The sequence below is a fragment of the Chenopodium album genome, chromosome 5, assembly GCF_948465745.1.
Source record: "Chenopodium album chromosome 5, dcCheAlbu1.1, whole genome shotgun sequence".
Lineage (NCBI taxonomy): Eukaryota > Viridiplantae > Streptophyta > Magnoliopsida > Caryophyllales > Amaranthaceae > Chenopodium > Chenopodium album.
Window position 1 is genome coordinate 60,184,812 of NC_137838.1, and position 6,660 is coordinate 60,191,471.

At 32.1% G+C, this 6,660-nt stretch overlaps 1 pseudogene; it reads right to left on the reverse strand.

Annotated features, from left to right (window-relative positions):
• Positions 1–2,769: 2,769 nt before the first annotated feature.
• Positions 2,770–3,078, reverse strand: LOC145632953 (glutaredoxin-C11 pseudogene; annotated as a pseudogene).
• Between the last annotated feature and the right edge of the window lie 3,582 nt (positions 3,079–6,660).

Here is a 6,660-nt window from a genome sequence, read left to right on the forward strand (position 1 = left end):
AATTGATCCAAAACTATATTTTGAATTCGTAGTATGTCAAATTTGATTTGAAATACAGACTGAACATTGGAATAAAAGTTTACATATATAATAAAGATGACTTTCATTGCAAAGAAATATTACATGCTTTAGCTGCTCTTAAACCATCTGAATATTAGCTAAATGTAAAACAACATAGACCATCTACTTAGACAACTATAATGTTGATCAAATTAAACTTTATTCACCTAAACATTTCTTTTGACACTGCAGCTAGCAAGGGAAATTACAATATGACGATCAATTATTAAAACCATGGTATTGCCTGAGCAGTGGGATGAGAGCTCCCCTTAGGTGAAGTGACATGATCTCGTTGGTGGAGCCTTTCAGCTGCCCACCAATGAACACTGCTGGCACTGGTGTGTTGCATCCTAGCTTCATGATCGCCTTCTCCATTTCCTTGCCATCGGGGTCCTTATCAATCTCATAGATGAAAGGGGTAACTCCGAGTTCTTGGAACAAAATGTTAACACTGTAGCATAGGCAACAGGAACTCTTGCTAAAGATCACCACACCATTTTCCGAGGCTACCTTTAGTACCTTGTCCATCTTTGTTTGTGTTTTAGTAAATGTCAGAGCCTCAGAGGTCCTGTGGCACAACTTAAACTCGTTATGCCAACAGGCCTAAGAAACTGATCCTGTTAACTGAGTTTTCGAGCAGTATGATATTCTGTAGGAAACGAAAGAAAATAGAAGAGAGGAGTGATAATTGTCTTGAAGGTTTGGTTGGCGGAACTTTGCATTACCTTGCTGAAGTATTTATAAGGGTAGCTTGAGTATAGGACTTCTCATCTGTCCCAGAACATTGAAAAGATATTGTGCTTTTTCGTTAGATGCTAAAAGTTTTTAAAGCTACTTTCAAGGAGATTGGAACTATTGTGTGTGTACTTCTCTTTGAATAATCAACTTGGTTGGCTGATATATTAGACTAATTTGTCCTGTCATTTTAATCAAGTGATAAACTTAGTACTAATCTATGGTTGGCCACGATAATAAACTATATAGTTTTTTTAATTTGCTTTTCGAATGACAGCCTGTGTTTCGTAGCAATATGATGGTGACTGTTACTATGTAAGTTACAGTACAATAACAGAGAAACTAATAAAGATGCAAATACTACTTACTAACTAAGGTGGTTTGTCTTTCACCAGATTCTCTGAAATCTACTTCGTTCAATATCTCAATGGAGAAGATTTATCAGGATTAGCTTTTGATGGGCCATGATTCGGCGTTGTTCTCATCAACTTGACCTGATTCTTAAATACATGATGGACCTGTAAGATTCTTCACATTGCTATTGGAGCCATTCTTTACACCTCTTTGTTGATTTTTGTAAAACATAATGTATGCAAGGCTTACCAATTGGGAAAGTAACGAACGTTCATAATCATGCAAACTTTAGCCTTTATTCATGCACCAAAAACAAAATATAAAATAAAGAATCCACCTATTTCTTCCATACTCAAATCTCACATGGGTTTCTCTTCATATAAAAGTATTATTCATCTTTTGCCCCTTAGGCAAGAATGGAGGGATAGATTGATAGTTGGAAGCTAGCATCAACTTCTAATCATGCTTACTCTATAATTTCTTGTCTTTACTAAAAAAAACCGCGTCTTATCTTTGGTATGAATCCCCCTCCCCTCCATTAGATGCCTAAATTGGAGGCTAGCATCATCTTTTAATCATGCTTACTCTATAATTACTTGTCTTTTCTAAGAAAACCGTGTCTTATCTTTGGTATGAATCCCTCTCCCCTCCCTTAGATGCCTAAATTGTGCTTAATTAGGAAACAAGTATCAGTCTGACAACATCTTCTTTCAAATCATGTTTCCACATTATTAGTCAGAAAGCAATAAAAAAACATAAAGAATTGAGAAGCTATTATAAATGATAAAATATAAGCTTAATGTTTCTGGATGTTTCAGAATAACAGTTATAACAGTTGTGAACGCACACAAATTCAACAGAGTTTTTGTATCTGTAGATGCAAGATGCTTACTGATATGATAAAAAGAACCTATGCTCTTTGCTTTTCCAAGCACCCAGGGCCATTAAAATTTAGCTGTCTTCTTCCTTTGGAAGAATGTTGACTACCAAAAGAAGCAGTGAAGTCAAAAGTGTGTGTTTGACAGAGATTCTAAGTCGACTGATCGATTGTGTTGGACTGTTGTTAGTGAAAGAGTATTCGTAAATGATATTTTTCATGTATGAATTCATGCCAATCAAAAGATTAACTTAACGCAAGAAAAATTGCCTGCAAAACTTGATTTCCTGAAATTTGATTTTATGTATGAATTCATGCCAATCAAAAGATCAACTTAATGTCTTAATGCAAGAAAAACTGCCTATAAAACTTGATTTCCTGAAATTTGATTTTCATGTATGAATTCATGCTAAATTGCCAATCAAAAGATTAACTTAATGCAAGAAAACTGCCTATAAAACTTTATTTCCTAAAATTTGATCTAGTAAGATTTTTAAGTCATTTTTGCAAATATATACATGTACTTTTAACTTATAAGGACTGGTTTTGCATCTAAATACTTGATTATTTGCAGGCTATTTGGTAAGCTGCATGACATTTTCTACCCCTACAAAGTAACTGCAAGCTGTATTAGAGTTTGTTCTGTACATTTCACTATAGCTATTGATACATAAAGCTTATGTATAGAAATCCTTTGGATACAAGCATATAATATATGCCTTTATTCTTGAATAATAGTGGTGTTAAAGCCAGATAGCTTTTGCTTGCATGAGCCTATCTTTGAGAGAACCATTAAGGTGAGCAGCAAGAACATCTCCTGCTGAGCCCACATACTTTCCACCAATAAAGACTGCAGGCACAGTTGGATTACAGCCCAATTTTTGTAAGGCCCATTCCATTTCCCGTCCTTTGGGATCTTGATCCAGTTCATGAACTCCTGGGCTTGCACCAAGTTCATGGAGCAGTGTCTCAATGCTGTGGCTCATGCAGTCTGTGCTCTTGCTGAATATCATTGCTGCCTTAGTTTTTGCTAACTCGTTTACTCTCTCCATCTTACTGAATTTCACTGCTGCCTTAGTTTTTTGTTAGAATTTCTAGCATCAAAGTTGTTGGAACATGTTGGAAGTTTTGTGCTCTGAGGTTATGTTCATGTGATCGGATCAACCTTTGGCATTCTAGCACCAATTTATAAAGGTGGAAAAAGCCTTCATCTGAAAAGGATAATAATTCAGCAGCAGATAAGGTTGAAGTTTTCGGCTTTAGACCTCCTTAAGGATAAGAAAAATTCTTCTTCCCCTTGATTTTGCATGACATGACCCCTTGTGTGATGAACAAGTGTTGTCAAGTTTCATGATGGCTGAATTCTTTTCTGAATCTATTTTAGAAAGTGTTTCAGATTACTATGAATTATTGAAACACCATTCTTAAACTGGAAATTTGTTTAAATTTTTCATGTGCTTATTCTTGGTAAGAAATGTTGAAATTCCATTCTAAACAGGAAAGTTTTTCTCATAGTTGCCTAGTCTAGTATGTAGATTGTAACAAAGTATGCAACAAAAGGATTTAACTAGAACAGATATATTCTCTGATAAAGAGTGAACTGTGGTCATGAAAATATTAGCATCATTTTTCACATGAGAGACAACAAAGGTACAATAATTGTTCCTCCATTCACTGGAAAACTAGATAAGAAAGGTTGAACTATTCTTTTGCAGGACATAGGCCGGTGATGCACTTCACACATAGATCCTCAGAGGCAATTTTTTTTAATGTATCGTATGGTGTTTAATTGTTCTTGGGTTAGTTATTCCTCGTCTTTTCAATTTGAGACAAGCTGATAAATTTGACTATGTCCCTTATTGTATGAAGCTAAATCTGAGTCTCTAACTTCCCTTCATTATTTAATAGGGAATCTATCCTTTGTTTCTTGGTCATTGCAAGTTGTCATTCCACAACATGGCCAATTGATACTTTATGCAGACAACCAGATGCACCAATAATCTGATCTGGAAAATCTAAGAGTTTAATTTCGACAATGCTACTCTAGTAATGTTCATCAGACAGCTAATCTTTGTTATCTGTGTGTCATATATTCTGTGAATATCCATTTCCAAGACTAAGAACTCCTGAGGTAATTTTAATTAAAATATCCCAGGCCTAATCATTTTCTTTATTGCTTCTTCAGCGGGATTGTTGATGACCAATTAGAATTCTCACAATCTTAATCTTATATGCATTAAAAAACCGTCTAACCTTTGTTAATTATGGTCTGGTGAACATGATGTAAAAATCTTCATTTATATTTTGTCTGTGATCAAGTCTTTTGTATTTTATTTAAGACAATTCTACAATTCTCTTTCAAAATGTTGTCTTTGTTCATATATTCTTTTTTTCCTGTTGAAGGATGATGATACAAGCTAAAATCTAAAAGGAAAAGGAATGAACTGCAGTAGCAGGTGAATGAAAGAGTCCCAGTTCAGAACGAAAGTTATTTTACTACTGTAGGCCTGTAGCTGTATATTTTTACATGATCTTTTATGAGCAGAATGATGCTTTTTGGTCAGCTGAAGTTCCAATGGCGAGGCAGCTGATGTGTACACTGAACTCTGAAGGAGCAAGGTCAGCTAGACCATTTTATACACTCACTTTGGACTGAGAAATAGAATTAAGAAGCTTTTTCCCAAGCAAGCTCAGAGTCATACAGGAGTTTACAGTAGATTGATGTTTTAGTGTTCTGACTAGCATAGTGCCCGTGCGATGCACGGTTTATAAATCAAACTATTAAACCCGTAGGGAAAATAAAAATAAAAACAAAGGTAATTCATTTACTATTAAAGGACTTGGTTACTAATGGTCAATAAAAAAAAATTAATGGAACGTGATTTGAATAGTATTTTATGTTATTTGAATTTCTTTTAATTTTTTATAATGTTATTTTATTAATTGAAAAATAATTGAATAATGCTCCACATAGCTATATAAGAAGTGGACTAATTTATTTATATCCCCCGTTGAGAAAAAACTAAAATTTTCTTATCATACTATCCGCATCAGTAGCTACAATCAATCTAATATATACATGTTTTATTTACCCGTCGCACTCATTAAATCTATAGACATAATAATAACCTTATATTTGACCTACCAGAACATATATTTTCCTAAGTTAAGCATTGTTCCAAAAACTATATATTATATAATAGTCATATATATAACCAACAGCTGATTAAATATAGTATACAACACAAATACTTCGTATATAGGTATGGATACTGATAATTTTATATAAATAAAATATACGGAGTATATAATACTAAGATTTATCCCTACATTTTGATAGGTTTATATCTTTCATATTAACAAAAATTTACAAATGTTATAATTATATTTTGAAAAAAAAAAATTAGACTTTGGAGTTTTGTATAAGATAGATAAAGGATAAGTTAATTCCCGTCATATATGCATTGAGTTTTGGGTGTTCTATCCGGTTCACCCTTTGGGCTAATCCAGATTTGAGGATCTGTTCTAGGCTATTAGGTTCCACTCCCGTTCCGATTGTTGTTGCAGGGGAGCGAACACAGGTCCTCCCTACCAAGTGTAGTCTCAATCACCACTACACCAACAACCAAACACTTTGTATGGAGGACACGTGTTATAAAATATTATATTATATACATATATTTTTTATATTATAAAAAATATTATATTATATACACATACTATTATAGTTAAAAGTATTATTATGTATAAAACAACATAAATTATTGCACATGATGGTTGTATATCTAGTATAGTACATGAGCAATGCACGATTTTTAAATCAAAATGTTAGTTTTTCTAAAAAAAAAATCATAAGTAATAGCATTGTTAATACGAATATTACAATTTAAAACACGAGTAATAGTTATAATAAATTTTATATCTATCCCTATTCTGTCAAATGTCTAATTAAACTTTAACTTTTATTCTTCTTGTTTTGATTGGTTGTTGGTTCAGTTTTTTTTTTTTTTTTTTTTTTTTTTTTTTTTTTTTTTTTTTATGCAAGAAAAACAAAAGGTGATTGTAAAAGACATTGTATAGAAAATGAAAGGCCGATTAAAATTAAATTTATGTTCAAGATTATGTATTTTTTTCCAAGACAACATTTCGGCTCAGCATTCAGTATTTGTCAAGGAGCACAACAAACGATAAAACTTTTGTATTCATCCGATTACTTGAATTGAATTTAGGATAATTTGTAGACTATTTTGGGTAACTTTTATCAATAAAGCATAAATAACTTTTATTCATTACAGGGTAACTTTTATAATAAGTGCACAATATTTTATTGTACATATGATTTTTTATAAATGTTTGTATTGATTTCATAATTGACGTCAAACTAAATTCTTATCGATTTTATTTAATTTTCATACAAAAAAAAAAAAATATTAGCCTTTCAAAATATGAAATATTTGTTTCCTTAATTATGCCACTTTAATCATATTGCTTCAAATTAGTTATTATTCTTTAACTTGACTATAAATAAAGATTGGAAAGACTTTATGGATTATTTGTAGTATTGGAAAGTATATATTTATTATAACAAAAATTAAATCAATATTTATGTTAGGAAATCATGAAAATCTTATGCA